At 41.4% G+C, this 14803-nt stretch overlaps 1 protein-coding gene and 1 long non-coding RNA gene across 19 annotated transcripts in view; one reads left to right on the forward strand and one right to left on the reverse strand.

Moving 5' to 3' along the window:
• The window catches only part of Trpm3 (transient receptor potential cation channel subfamily M member 3), a 514024-nt gene that overhangs the window by 187537 nt on the left and 311684 nt on the right, over positions 1-14803 (forward strand). The gene's annotated exons all lie outside the window — the stretch shown is intronic.
• LOC143435509 (uncharacterized) overlaps positions 1-14803 on the reverse strand; it is a 50277-nt gene that overhangs the window by 20697 nt on the left and 14777 nt on the right. The gene's annotated exons all lie outside the window — the stretch shown is intronic.

Raw genomic sequence — 14803 nt, forward strand, 5'->3', positions numbered from 1 at the left:
CTGATGGCCCACATGGGTCCAGGTTAGTTGACTCTGTTTTCTTCCTGCATAGTCCCTACCCTCCTCAGGTCCCTCAATCCTTCCCCACCCTCAAGACTCCCTAAGCTCCATCCAATGTTTGGCTGTGGGCCTCTTCATCTGTTTTCGTCAGCTGCTGGGTGGTGCCTCTCACAGGACAGTCATGCTAGGATCCTGCCTACAAGCATAATAGAGCATCATTAATAGTGTCAGGGATTGTGCTTGCCCATGGGATGTGTCAACCTGGGCCGGTGATTGGTTGTCCATTCCATCAGTCTCTGCTCCATCTTTGTCCCTGCTTTTCTTGTAAACAGGAGACTTTAGGGCGAAAGTTGTATGGATGGGTTGCTGTCCTTATTCCTCCACTAGAAGTCCTGCCTGGCTACAGGAATTGGCCCTTTCTGGATCCATATCCCCCACTGCTAGGAGTTTCAGCTAGAGTCAACCCTATAGCCACCCTGGTGCCTCCCTCCCATCCCAGATCTCTTTTTAACCTACTGAAATCCATGTGTGAGGTAAAGAGTTCTTAAAACTTGCCCCAATTGAAGGCAGGGCAGGAATCTGCTTGTCTCCAAAATAGACGGCCATTAAATATGTATTACTTCATAAAGTATACCATGTGTCCCTGGCATGGACCTATATTTCTCCAGGGCAAATATCAAGGAACAAAATTTATAGCATGTATGAAACTAATATTCTTCCTTGTAGGGGAGATATTTAGAAAACAATGCCCGATCCAGCTTGTTCCCAGGGAAGCCACATTCCCACTGCTCCTCGGCTCTGACTGGGGATCCAGCTAGCTAGATATGCAGGTCCTGGCACCCACAAGATGCCAGCATGTGGGATGGCTATGCCAATCCACCACGCTGCATCAAACCCCAGACAATATCTGCCATCCTCACAGAACCCAGTAAAAATGAGACTCTTAAAGCTTAATGATTATCTAAAGGATTTATATAGTTAGAAATGCTCCATTAACAAGATGCCCACACAATTAGAGTTGTTACCCAATATCTAACCTTTTGATAGAAGTTGCTACCAAGGACAGCTTTCAGACCCATCTGTGGTTCTCTATGGCTGATGGCCTCCTTTTTCTCCTCCCCTTCTTCTATTTCTCCCCTCCTCTTCATCTTTTTCTCCCCTCCCCTTCCTCTCTTTCTCTCCCAGCTCCATCTCTTCTTCTACTGCCTAATCATAGAGCTCCACTGTGAATACAATGTAGCAGAATAAGTATCCCGCTACACTTTCTGTTGAAAATGGTCCTACTGGTAGGCATGCCAAGTGCCAGTCAGAATAGCCTGCATGCATTCAAACATTTAAAAAAAAAAAATTAGAGTTGTTTTTGCTGTTCTGTGAAGCATGGCATTGGAACTTGATAGGGATTGTGTTGAATCTGTAGAATAATTTTATACTATAGCTATTTTCATAATATTAATTCTGCCAACCCATGGGCATGAGAGATCTTTCTGTCTTCTAATGTCTTCTTTAATTTCTTCAACATTTTTTTTAAGGTAGAGATCTATGCCTTCTTGGTTTGGTTTTGGTTTGTGAGACATTGTTTGTTTGTTTGTTTATGAAACATATCTCCTGTGGCCCAGATAGCTGGGCTAGACCTGTCCTTCTTGATCCTCATCCAAGCCCTAGTACTGGGACAATGGGTTTATGCCACCAGGTCCAGCAAACGTTTCTTAGTGTTTTGCATATAGGGATCTTTGCCTTACTTAGTTGGGTTTATTCATGAGAATTTTAAAGGAATTTTGAATGTGATTATTTTCCTGATTTCTCTTTCATCATGTTTTACAGGTATATGGATATTTTTCTACATGTTGATTTTGTTTTCTGCCACTTTCCTGAAAGTGTGGATCAGGTCTAGGGTTTTAAGTGGAGTTTTTAGTGACTTTTAAGGCTAGGATGGAGTCATCTGCAAATAGAGATAGTTTGACAATTTGGTTGCTTCCTTTTGCATGGATCCCTTCTGTTTTCCCTGTCTTCCTGGCGTAGCCAAGTCTCCCAGGACTCTACTGAATGAGCATGGAGGCCTATTCTCATTTCTGGATTTCCCCATCTGATAGAATGTTGGTAACTGGGTTGTCATGTATGACCCCTTTTGTGTTGAGATATGCTCCTTTTATTCTAAGGTTTTTCAGAGCTTTTACAACAGTGGGAGGTTGGTCTTTGTCAAATTTCTCTGAGCCCACTGATATGACCATAAGGTTTCTGTTCTTGAGTACATGAATATGACATATTAATGTTGATTTTATTGCGTATATTGAGCCGTCTTTGCATTTCTGTAATGAAATCCATTCAGTCCTAATGCTCTTTATGTTTAATATTATTTGTTTCTATTTTGTTCTAGAGGGATGGAGAAAGAAAGAAAATCTATGCAGGGTAGGAAAAATCACAGGCTTGTTTACATCTACAACAATTTCTGACTACATAAGTCCATAGACAGCCAGTCCTGGCACTGTTGTGCAGTGATTTCAAGATAGTCAATCACCTATCTTGGGTAGAAACATTATAGATGTAACTTGCTTCAAAACCAACTATCATTAAAATAGGATATTTATGAGACTTCATTTTCTGAAAGTCCTAATAGATGAATGCTCCAAGGAAATATTTTAAGCCATTAAGACACAAATTTAAGAGCCAGCATTTGATCTACTTGTTACTATTATGTAACCCATAAGGTCTGTGCACACACACACACACACACACACACACACACCTATTCTGCCTCAGCATCCTCTAGTATAATGAGTTTGTTTTGATGTCAATCTACTTCCTGTTGTGTCTACAGTGACTAAGATGATGCGGTTTTTCAGGTGTCACTAAGGGCCATGTTCCATCTTAGTATGCCAGGGAACAATATATAGTGCCTGTACCTTGCCCAGTCTTCCCATAATCAGTAGAATATACTGGTGACCCAGCGTGTGTATGTGATCTGTGGCCATCATGTAGAAGAAATCAAGAACCTGTAGCTTGACAGTTTTTATGTTGTCAAGACTTTGATATATAACTTATTATTTTACACCTGAAAAATTTACAAAGTGGTTGCCATGAACTCCTGTGCATAACTCAGAGACCTGGTAAATTATATTTAGAATTAAAATAACCCAACACACTCATGTTCACACCACAGCTTGGTGTCTATCTATACTTGAGTGCAGATATTAAAAAAAAAATATTCCTTATGACTAAGTAGTCCTTGAAAACACTAACTAGTCATTGATTTCAATCACAATTTTATGTATCTTCATGTCTTGCTGCAGAAGTCGTGAGATTTTAGCAGGAGCTATTTTCTCTACTGCTTTGGGGCTTGTGTGTTAGAAAGTATATGTGAACCTGTTGACCTTTGTTTTCTGCTTCTTGCCCCAACTCTAGAGCACTCTCACTTGCGGTGGTGATGTGCAAAGCAGGAAGCCTAGGGGCCAATAACCTTGCTCAGTGGAGTGTGAAGAGGTCACTCGACTTTGTACTGCAGCCAGGGATTTTTATCCACAGTGGCTGTAAGAATATAATAGCAATTTATTTCTGGGCAAATCAAATAAAACTATTGGCCTCTCTGTGTTCATAGATGGAATTCAGAGTTCATGCCTCTGAATGATGCTAGACGGGCAGCATCCTGGAAACAAAATCAGATATTATGAAAGACGGCTTAATCAAATTTGGAAATAATAAAGGAAATGACTTTCTGTCATTTGGGGTAGAATTGGCTTAACAATGATCTGCAAGAAAAGCGTCCACGGAAGCCACACTCTGCATTTATAAGTTGCAGAATTTGATAGTATTTTATAGATTTAGTAAGTTGGTTACCTGAAGGAGCCTGTAGTTGGTGTAGAAGTGGAGATTACACGTGAGAAAGCTTGGTGATGATAGGCAAGTATATGTGTGTGTAGTGATGACTGGGGATCTTGTGTGTTCATCCTCATCCTACTATAACTTTAGGAAAGTGCAGTGTTGATCAGATGTCAAATGTGCCTTAACATCATAAAAGCTGGCAGACAGAAGGAGGGTGGCTGGGAGCAGAGTGCAAATACCACGCCTGCAGTAGAGTTGATGACCAGTGCATCTTTAGTTCTCTTGTCCTTCCTGTCATTTCTTGCCTTTGCAGGCTCCTTCTCTAGGTCTCTCCTCAGAGACTCTTTCAGGAGCAGTGTATACCCTTGCTTTGTCACCCCATAGGCTGCTCTCTTTACTGAGCAGTGTTCTGTAAACACAGGTATAAATTTTAAGATTAACTACCCAAGTAATGTATTTATGTGCATCCCTGTAGAGCGTTCCAACCTTGTTTATTGTGTCTCCTTACTCTCCCAGATGGGAAGAAGCTGGACTAACAAGTTCGACCCTGCTTTAGGTGGCCAGTGATTCCTTACCCATTCCAGCCCCCAGGTCCCTGGAACATCTTAGGAAAGCTGTTGACTTTTACATCAAGTGACAAAATGATTTTCCCCAGCCTAATATGTGGTTCATGAAAATATTTTATAGTTTGAACACTTAAGAAAGAGTTTAACTTATAGTTGACATCCTTATTTCATTCCTTTCAATAAAAGAGAATTATAGAGTACCTGGAGAAAAAAAATTCCTACAAAGATTCTCAGAGAAGACAATAATAATCCTTTTAAACACTTAATCATCTCCTTTGAATCTTCCTCCAGCCTCCTCTTTTTTTCTCTTCCTCCTCATTCTTACTTATCCTGGCTACAAATATCTTTCACCATCAGCACCAATTGAGACAATATGAACATACTTTGTCTATGATGGGCTTCTTAATGTGGGTGATGTGGTAGCACAGCTGAGAAAGGTGAAGGGACCACTAAAACAGCTGATCTAATAATGAGGACAATGGGAAAACAGGTGCAGGGTATCTCTACAAACCAGACTTCTAAGAACTAGGTGGCCTTCCAGAAGGAGGGTGGGAATGGAGGAATGGATGTCCATGCCTCTGATGGAATCTGATGGGCTGGTGATAGCAATGATCACTAAGAGAAAAAAAAAAAGAGAGAGAGGTAGGCTCTGATAGGATCTCATGAATTCACTCAGACACTTCAAACTAAAGGTGCCTTTGGGGGTTCCAGTTGGAAGTAGCTGGCAGATGTGTGTATGTTTGAAAACAGAATAGAGAAAGGTTTACATTAGTATCATCAAAATTCCAGAAGTGTTTTTGACATCTGGACGTGACACTGTCACTGTCATCTACAAATGTGTTCAGAGTCTATCTCAGGACATATGTAGCCACTGCTGCAATTGCCTTGTTACATTGATGCACCTTTAATTTGAAGTGTCTGAGTGACTTCATGAGATCCTATCAGAGCCCACCTCTCCTTTTTCTCTTAGTGACTTTATGTGTCTTATCCAGGAAAAGAAACAGTAATATAAAGCCTCAGGGAAAATGCTAGTACTTTCAAAATGGTCCTAAAACAGGACCTTGCTAAAGAGACCCAAAACTGTCATGACAGGAAGGGGGAAAAAAAAAAAAAAAAAAAAAAAACCACTAGTCAATGAAATAAAATCTGTCCTACTGTGTGTTCTGCACAACGTGAGTCCTACAACTCGAGCCCTCAGCAAGTTTGGGAATGGTCATTCCCACATCCCTCTTTTATAACCCTTGTCTGAGAAGACCTCCAATAGTGAGCTTATTTAGGCTGTGTGATCTAGAGGTCCCAACCATGTTGGCCCACAGAACACTTGTCAAGCACTGAATGCCTTGCAGCATCTCATGAGAACAGCATTCTCCAACCAAACTTATAGGAAAACTCAGAAGCACCAGTAGCCAGGTCCTTGAACATTAATTAGGCTGGATAACCTCAGTGACACTGCAACAAAGTTAAAGATGCATGAGGCAGGAAAGGTATACATTGCCAGGGCTAGTGATGGCTGCAAGCTCAGACAAGGGGATTAATTATCGTCCAGGGCTGCTGGAGGAAGGAAACAGTAACTATATGCCAGGGCATGGGGGGGGGGGGGGGCTGTGGTCAGTGGCAACTGTACTCACAGGTGGTCCCAGAACCTCTACAGTCAGAATCCAAACAGAAAGCTGTAATATAGTAGCCGGATGATTCATCTTCTAAAGATGTTTTTCTTTGTCTCCTATTTTCCTCATTTTTATTTTCACTACACTTGAAAGCACGAGAAATAGGAAGGAATATAAATGATTAAGAATGTGATTATCACAGACACTTTTCTGAGCCTTCGGCTACCTTTTTAATGGACTAGCTGCCCTAATACCTATGAATGTTCTCTGCTGTAGAGTAATATCGAGCATCAGTATGGCTTCCTTCACACCTGCTGTATTTATTAATCAGGCTTCTTGAAAGGAACAGAATGCTAAGGAGTTTTAGAGTTATTTTAGAGAACAATTTCTTTAACAGAACAGAATGGAATGGATTAAAGTGTGTGTGTGTCTGTGTGTGTGTGTGTGTGTGTGTGCGCACGCGCGCATGCGTGTACACACACATGCACACGTGTTTGTGTGTATGTAATATACTTTAAGAGATTTGTTAGAATGGCTTACAGGCTGTACTTCAAATAGTCCAACTATGACTGTCTCCTAACAGAAAGGCCAGGTATCTGATAGCTATTCAGTCCATAGACTGGATGTCTATATAGTCCTAATCTGGAATCCCTGGAGGATCTAGAGAGCTGCCAGTTTTCAGCTGTAATACATTGGAATCCCAAAGAAGTGAGTTCCACCACCAGTAAAAGAATAGTTCAGGAAGGAAATAAATGAACTTGCCAGTGAGAGGGAGACCAAGCAGGCAATGAGCCAAAGCCTCCTGCTTCCGTGTCTTTTTACACACAGGCTACCACAAGAAAGTTCGGTCGAGATTTGGGGTAGATCTTCCACTTGAAATAATCCAACCGAGAACAATTCCTTCAAAATGTGCCCAACTGCTTTGGGTTTTAGTTAATTCCAGATGTAGTCAAGTTGACAACCAAGACAGCCATCACAGCTGCTATGGCTCCAGCATGGCTCCCTCATGCCTGCTGTTACTGGTGCTATAGCAATTCTGGTTCACATGCCAAACCTACCTCATTAGAAGGCTCAGGGTTGGTGTCCCATCATCTCCCTAGAAGTTTTCTAAAGGCAGCCTGCAAAGACTAGCTGTCTCAATCTAGAAATGGAAGAGATAGTGTTCTAAGGAGGTGACTTTGACAATGAGAAATGGAGCCAGAGAAAGTATACAAACTCTTCCTCCCTCTCCTTGTTACTCTCTCCCTCTCTTTCTCTTCTGAGTTTGATGGCTCTCATGTTTTTGTCTGGAACCTAGCTACTTGGCTGGTGATTTTCATTTTAATTCCCATAACTTGAGTTTTTCTATAAAGAGATGTACATATCTCAAACATACTACAGTTTATCTTAGTTAGCTTGTCTTTTTATCTTGTACCTAAGAAGTCTTTGTCTGCCTCAAAGATACGTTGTCTTCTGGAGTGCTTGTTTCCTGTTCCCCATTCATATCCAAACCCACCTGGGGATATTGTTGGGTGATGGGAGATGATGTCATTTTATTTGTTGGGCCACATATTACAGTTAAGCCACCCGGCACCATTTATCCTGTCCCTACTGCTGGGAAGTGCCACTTGTGTCATGTACCAATTGTGGGTTTGATCCTTGTTTCTGTATTCTATTGCTTCTGTCTGTGTGCTGTTACTATGCAGACTGTGTTAATGGACCCACAGCTTTCCATGTGTGCACTGGTCCAGTGTAAACACTTCATTTGCTATTCTTCAAGCTTACAAGCTTCAGCTCTTTGCATCCCAGATACTTTCAGTAGACCCAGTTGGGGAAATGAAATTGTCACAGGATTTGGTCTTCCAATTCATGTGTCTAGTTCAAGTTTCCTCAGCCTTGGTTCTTATTAGTTTCTCTCAACACCACTTTGCTAACTCAATGGCTTTCTCTACTGTGCTATTTTAAACTCACGAGTTCATGCTGACTCTACAGCTCAACATCATCAAACATTTACACACAACTTTCTAGTTCTTGGTGCCAGATTGGTCTGAAACCAACTACTCTACACCCCTGTGTAGTGAGGTGTCCTCTGCTCTATTTTTATTCTATACTCTAACGCACAATTGGGTTCGTGTAAGTCTCTGCCAACCACCTTTCACAATTGCTTGTCACACACACATAGCCAATGCACTACACTAAGCCACATCCATGCCTCTTTAAGGAGAACTTGCTTTTATATATTGGTTCATTTGCTTACTCACTTTGGGAGGGATTTTAAGACAGGATCTCACCAGCTCATCCTTACTAGCCTCAAGTACATGGTTTTCCTCAGCAGCCTTTTGAGTATTGGGATTGCAGGTGTGCCCTGCCATGCCTGGCAAAAACGCCTTATTGAATACACATTGCTGGGTCATTAACACAGCACTCAGGGCTGGCTACCTAGAATTGGTTCTTGAACTAAGCTTATCTAAAATGTTCTTCCTTCCTAATGCAGGGCACAGAATTCTTGCATCGAGGGAGACTGTAAAGCTCCAACACTATGCTTGGGGAAGAATTTCCCAGCAAATAACCAGTGAAAAGCACAGCAACGTGAAAACTCGGTGCTAAACAGAGCATGAGAGTTTATAGTATGCAAATGAAGGAGGCGGGCAAAGCACTGCTTCCCTCCTACTCCACCAGGACCGCTTGAGGGATGATGGGAACTTTTCATCACACTGCACATGCCAGCAAAGCCCATGAAAGCAACAACAGTGCAGATGTGAGGTCATGAGTACATCATATCAAGCAGGCATCTTGAAACAGACAAAAATCTATGAAAGTCAAAGATCAACTGTTTCGTTTAAATAAAACCACACTGTTCTCAGTGAGTTGTAACATAAAAAAATAGGATCTCAAATTCCGTGACAGGACTTGGGGATGCCTCAGTTAGTAACGTGCTTGCCATGCAAACATGAACTTGTGTTTCATGCCCAGAACCCAGGGGAGATACCCAGTGTGCTAGTGTACAGGTGTAATCTTAGTGCTGGGAAGGCAGAGGTAGGCTGGTTGGCCAGCCAGTCTAGCCTAACTGGTGAGTTCAAAACTTTTGAGAGACCATGTTTCAAGAGAAGAGATTGGCCTTCCAGAGTATGGAGTCCATCTCCAGAGCACATACACATGCATACCACATGTGAGTACATGCACATATGAACATGTACACATGAAGAAGTGAGTAAATTACATTTCATACATTTGGCTTTGTCCTGCCCGGCTTAACTTCATATTTAACCTTAAAATTACCTGCCTTTCCTACTTGCAGTTCATGTTCTCTTTTGTGTATTTATGTATATGTGTGTGCCTAGGCACAGGTGTGAAGGTCAAAGGGTAATTGAGGGAGTTGGTTCTTACCACTGTTTTTGTTCTACCAATCAAACTCTGACTTTTCAGCAAATACCTTCATCCAGTGAGCCATCTGGCTGGTCTTCAACTTCTCCTTTGAGATGGCATCCATTTTTACTTTGGTGAGATCTACAGTACCATCTCAGAAGAATTACTGCTTGGGCTTGAAAGAGATTTTTGCAAGCTTCCAGGACCCCCCTGGTGCTTATCTCCCTAGAGTCTAGCACATGGGTGACACCAGTTTAACCCCCCTGGAGTCCCTGACCCTCTCCATTTCTGACATTATCCCTCCTCTTCCTCCTCCTCCTCCTGCTTTTCCTCCTCTTCTTCTTCCTCCTTTAGTCCAGGTTGAGGGAATGATCATTCTGGATCCATAAGCTTCTTCCTCTCATAAGTTTATCAACAGAAAATGAGCCCCATGGACAAGCATTTGTTACACCAACCTATATTACATTTTCTTCTGTCATTCCTCCTTGTGTCTTTTCTGCGGTCGGTGAAAACATAAAAATTCCTACCCATTGCATTAAGAGTCTTTGTATAAGATAGCTGGTGGCTCACAGTCTTCCCCTAAATATTGTCATGGGAAGGACAGTTCAGCAGAAGGGAAGGATTAAGTTGTATAGGAAAAGTCCTTATTTCATCTTGCTCTAGTGTCACCCATACTCACTGTTGACTTGAGACCACAGAAGTCAGGATTGTGAAATAAGAGAGGACCTCTCCATCAGAATCAAGGTCCTACAGGAAGGAGAGCATGATTTAGCCTTCATCTCCTTAGAGGTAGGTGTCCTTTAGATGACAAAAGTTCATTTGTTACATACCATTGCTTCTGTATATGGTTAGAAAACCTGTCTATACCGTGCTGCTGCTCAACAAAGAAATTTAGTAGATGCTACTGAGAGAAAATAGAATCAAGTGCCAGGTGATGGATGCCACCCCCTCCATTTACAGTGCTTTGTGAAAATTCTACTATAGGTACTTCAGTGTCTCCCATAAGATATTTCCTGTTATTTCTGGTTTCCAAATGAAGGATTAAGAAACTTTTAATTAAGTAGTTTGAGGAGTGCTGGCATAAACAAAATGAAAAGGCTTACTCTAGTGGAATGAACATCATGTTCAGTATGGCTATGCCCCTTGGTATCTGTAGAAAGCAGCAGTCAGTCAATTGTTTAACGTTACAGCCCTTGGAAGCACTAACTTGTGGAAACAGTGCACTGGAAGAAATGGATTCAGGATATACTGCTCTGTAACATGATCCACTAATAAGCGCAGAGATTCAAGTGATGGAATGAATAATTAATCATTGACTGATGGGACTAACTGTCAAATTGCTACTGATGGTCTGGAAGTGGTACTTCAGGTTAACAGGCATCTTGCCAGGTACCTTGAAACTTGCCAAAGCCATTTTGCTTGTCTGCTTCTTTAAACCATACCACATGTGAGGTAGGTATGGTGGAGATTGAAATTACTATGAGGGAATTCCCAGCGTAAGACGACTTTGTACTCTGAAGTATAAACAGGATAGTAGAAAGGCTTCTTTCCTATTACATAATATTAAAAACAGAACACTGAGGACTGGATAGATATCTCAGTGGTTAGGAGCATTTGCTGCCCCTGAGGAGAACCCAGGATAGGTTCCCAGCACCTACATAGTGGCTCATAACCATCTATAACTCCACTGTCAGGGGATCCAATACCCTCTTTTCTGACTCCTGTGGAACTGCACAGACATGGTGCACAGACATACTTGTAGACAAAACAGTCATATGTATAACATAAAATAAATAGATTTTAAAAAATAAATTAAAACTCTTCAGTGAAAAGACAGGCCATCATTACAAGGTCCCCTTTAATTACTGGAGGTCAGGCCTCTATCCCCACCTTGGCAAGATTAGAATCGCCACAGCCCTTCTATACTTAGAGAAGGGAGGAGATGTCAGGGGTAGCCCTGCTTATACACTGAAGGCCTAAAATCAGCCATAAGCCTAAAATCAGCAATAGGCCTGACTTACATGCCTGCTAACACAAAGTCTTGGGTCGCTATGGAAAAAACACTGAAACAGAGGGCTATAAACTATTGTAAACAGGCAGCTTTTGTTGAAATCTACCAGCCTGAGTAGTCATAGACCTTGTAAATAGGCTGCCTTTGGCAGATAGTACCAAATTAGATAAGGACAGGTGAATCATAGGCAGAGTCATAGTGACTTGACCCCTGAACCTTCATCCAGCTGATACCCTGTTCTGAAAGATATCTGTACTCCCCCTGAACACCTATGCTCCTGTGTCATTCCCTTCCCCACATCTTGCATTTTTGTGTTTATAACCCCCATGTTAAAAAGCTCCTGACAATCTATTTTCTTGTTCTCAGAAATACTTTGAATTATAAAACATTATTGTGGTTTTTGTTAGTATGCTGGGTATAATAATTTTTATTGATCTCATTTTAAACTTCAAAGTTTGTAGTGAGTTAAAATGTCCTTTAACATAATTATAGGTCATATTTATTTTCATATTGTAAAATGTTAGTTGATCTGTTGAACATTTTTAAAAACTGGATTCCTTTTTGAGAATTTCATATATGAACACTGTATTTACATAATTTCCCCTTTCTCTCCTTCCTCCCACTTTTCCCAACCCCCCATACTTTTTAAATACATTTTATTATTTAATTATTGTTTATATATGTGTACGTGTATAAGTATATATGTTTATACAAATATTGATAAATAAAGCGTTTTGAAAAAAAAAAGACAGGCCATTAATGGTGCTCTAAACAATGTTTGTAAGTTACTAAAAGTTTATGTTACTTCTTTTGAAAAGAAAGTGTTCTGAATGACCACCTGGCCTTCTCAGAATATGCTAAATACATTTTAGCCCCTCCCTGGGCCTCTTATCTTGGAATCATTGAGAATTGTAAGGAATCACAGCCTGGCTGCTCCAGGCCCATCAATTAGAGCCTCAGAGGGCTCCAGCAAGCTCTGCTTTCTGAAGGAAGGCCTACTTCCTGTCTTCTTGTAAAATCCTTTGTTTTTATCCCTCCTCTTCTTCAGACCCCTCCTGGAGCTGTTTCTGCATTCAAATCATAGGTATGTCTAGCAGGAGCATTTGAAATAAATTAACCTCTGAAGATTCTGTTTTTCCTCTCATGGCAAGTGTTAGTAAATATAATTTTTTGAGGCTGTTTTATGAGAGTTGGATTTCCAAGAGCAAAACGGGGTATCCTTATATTTTTATTAAGTTAATAAATTAACTAATTTATTAATCTAATAAAAATACAACAGTTAAAACCTCTGACAATTTAAATCCTTACCGAATTCCACACTTCAGGGGAAACAGCGTCTAATACTTTGTTTGCTTGATTGTGTGCAATGTGTGCTCATCTGTCATGTCTGCTTACATCTTCTCAGTGTGGACTTACATAAGAGAAACCTGCAAGGAGCCAGCAATATACCCCGAAGTCTGACAAACACAAGCCCTGCTCTTGCTGCTTAGTCTATGGTTTTCTGTGATCACTCTTCAGTATTTCCTCTTCAGAATTTCGCTTTAACTAGCCTCTAGAGTAGCTCACCTCTGGAAAAAGGCAAGCCGATTCTATTTCAGTTCCTTGTTAAGAAATGTGCTGAGTCCTAACAGCAATCCCTTCCCTTTACTTCGACTTCTTTTAGTTTGATAAGCACCCCCAAAACTGTTTTAACAGGAAGGGGGACATTCCTTTTAAGGCAGTGGCATGACAAGGTGCAGAATGCAAGCTCAGGGTGCCAGCGTGGCATTCCGCAGAACCCAGCTAATCCTCACAACCAAAGATGCCAGTCATCTGTGTCTTCATGTCCCAGTTCTCTCTGAACAGGCAGAAAAATCCAGATCTTTGTTTCAAGTGTAAAGCCCTGCTGCTGGGCCAGCTTTGTGTAATTCTCTGGGCACATTGTCTGTGCCTATTGGCCTGGAAAAATAAAAAGAGGCCCATTATATCTGAAAATGTTAATGTTTCAACACAGGAAATGATGGTGAGCTACCAACCAGCGGGGCTCATCTTTCCTTTGTGCTGGATCTGGTTTCTGAATTCCTTCCTGGGAAAGAGTCCCGCTGTGATTTTTCTCTTGCCAGCTAAATAGATAACATCTTTACATCCCCTGTCCACTGTGCCTTCTCTTCTACATTTCCAGAAAAATACACAGTGCCTTGTATTGGTTTTCTGAATACTAGTGACAGACACTTTACCAGGCTGGAAGCTGGAGGCTTCAGTCCTGTGAGCTTCCCGCAGCATCTAAGGTTTACTGAGATGCCAGCCAACAACTTTCCCCCACCAACCCCAACAATGTTAAGATCATGTTACAGGTCATTCACCTCTCATGCCCACACAGGATGAACTAGACGCCAGGAGCTATGACTTACACATGAAAGATCCCAGGCATCTGTTGCTATGCTCAGAACAAAATAGACCCTCAAAACAAAAATCTTATATTTTGCTCATCATAGTATTTCCAGAAGATAAAAAGCGGTTGACATGATGATTACTCAAAATGACAGATGACAACAAAAACCAAATGACTGACTTGACTCTTACAACTACCATGGGTTTCTTTCCTGGTCAAAATCCAACTCATTGTTCAGCCTCCCCCAGGTGAGAATGTGTTCTTTCAGAGTGACTCCTCCCAATCAGCTCCTGCTCAGTGGCAGCATTTGCTGAACAGAGTCTGACACAGAGGAAATGAGGTTTCCCAGACTTTGCGTAGAGGGATAGCAACCATAACTACTGTTCTGCTGAGTGTGGAGTGTGGCTAGGCAAAAGTTCAAACCCCAGCCATGCCGGATCAGCATTGGGACCTGCCAGTTCCTCTTCATCGGTACCTTAGACACCAGATCTTGTCCAGCCTTACTGTTATTTGGTTTCTGTGTGATGAGTTTGCCTCTTGATCAGCTGGAGAGGTTGGAAACAGAAGCCTTAGTGAAAAAAAAATTACATGCATTTGACTGTGTGCTGTGTGTTGCCAAGGAGATATTCAGTGTTAGGCTCATTCTGTATGACCCCTGCCCTCAGCCACCAAAGAAAAAGAATGTCTGTGCAGAGAGTTTGTTCTATGGGACTCAGGTAAGCAGCAAGCACATGTGTCATTTCCTAGAGGTGGGAAAGTGACGAAAACCAGCTGTGTCCTCACTACAAAACACTTCCGTGTATGTGGAAGCTCTCACAGTATTTTAGCCTCATTTTCTGCAATGGTTCCTGAAACTTCCAGGGGGATGATATGATATAGAGGTTCCATTTATGGCCTGTGCACTTCACAAAGAAACGTCTCCAGTGAGGTCAGAGAGCTGTACTAATCTACGGGTTTACAGATACAAATTTAAATGGCACTTTGATACTATGCTCATTAAGTGAAATAAGAGTAAAAAATTCAACCCTAGATCCCATGAGCTCCCTAGATATGAGTTCTTAGCCATATTTATGGTACCAGGTATTTT

Source organism: Arvicanthis niloticus, chromosome 1, assembly GCF_011762505.2.
Source record: "Arvicanthis niloticus isolate mArvNil1 chromosome 1, mArvNil1.pat.X, whole genome shotgun sequence".
In the NCBI taxonomy this organism is placed as follows: domain Eukaryota; kingdom Metazoa; phylum Chordata; class Mammalia; order Rodentia; family Muridae; genus Arvicanthis; species Arvicanthis niloticus.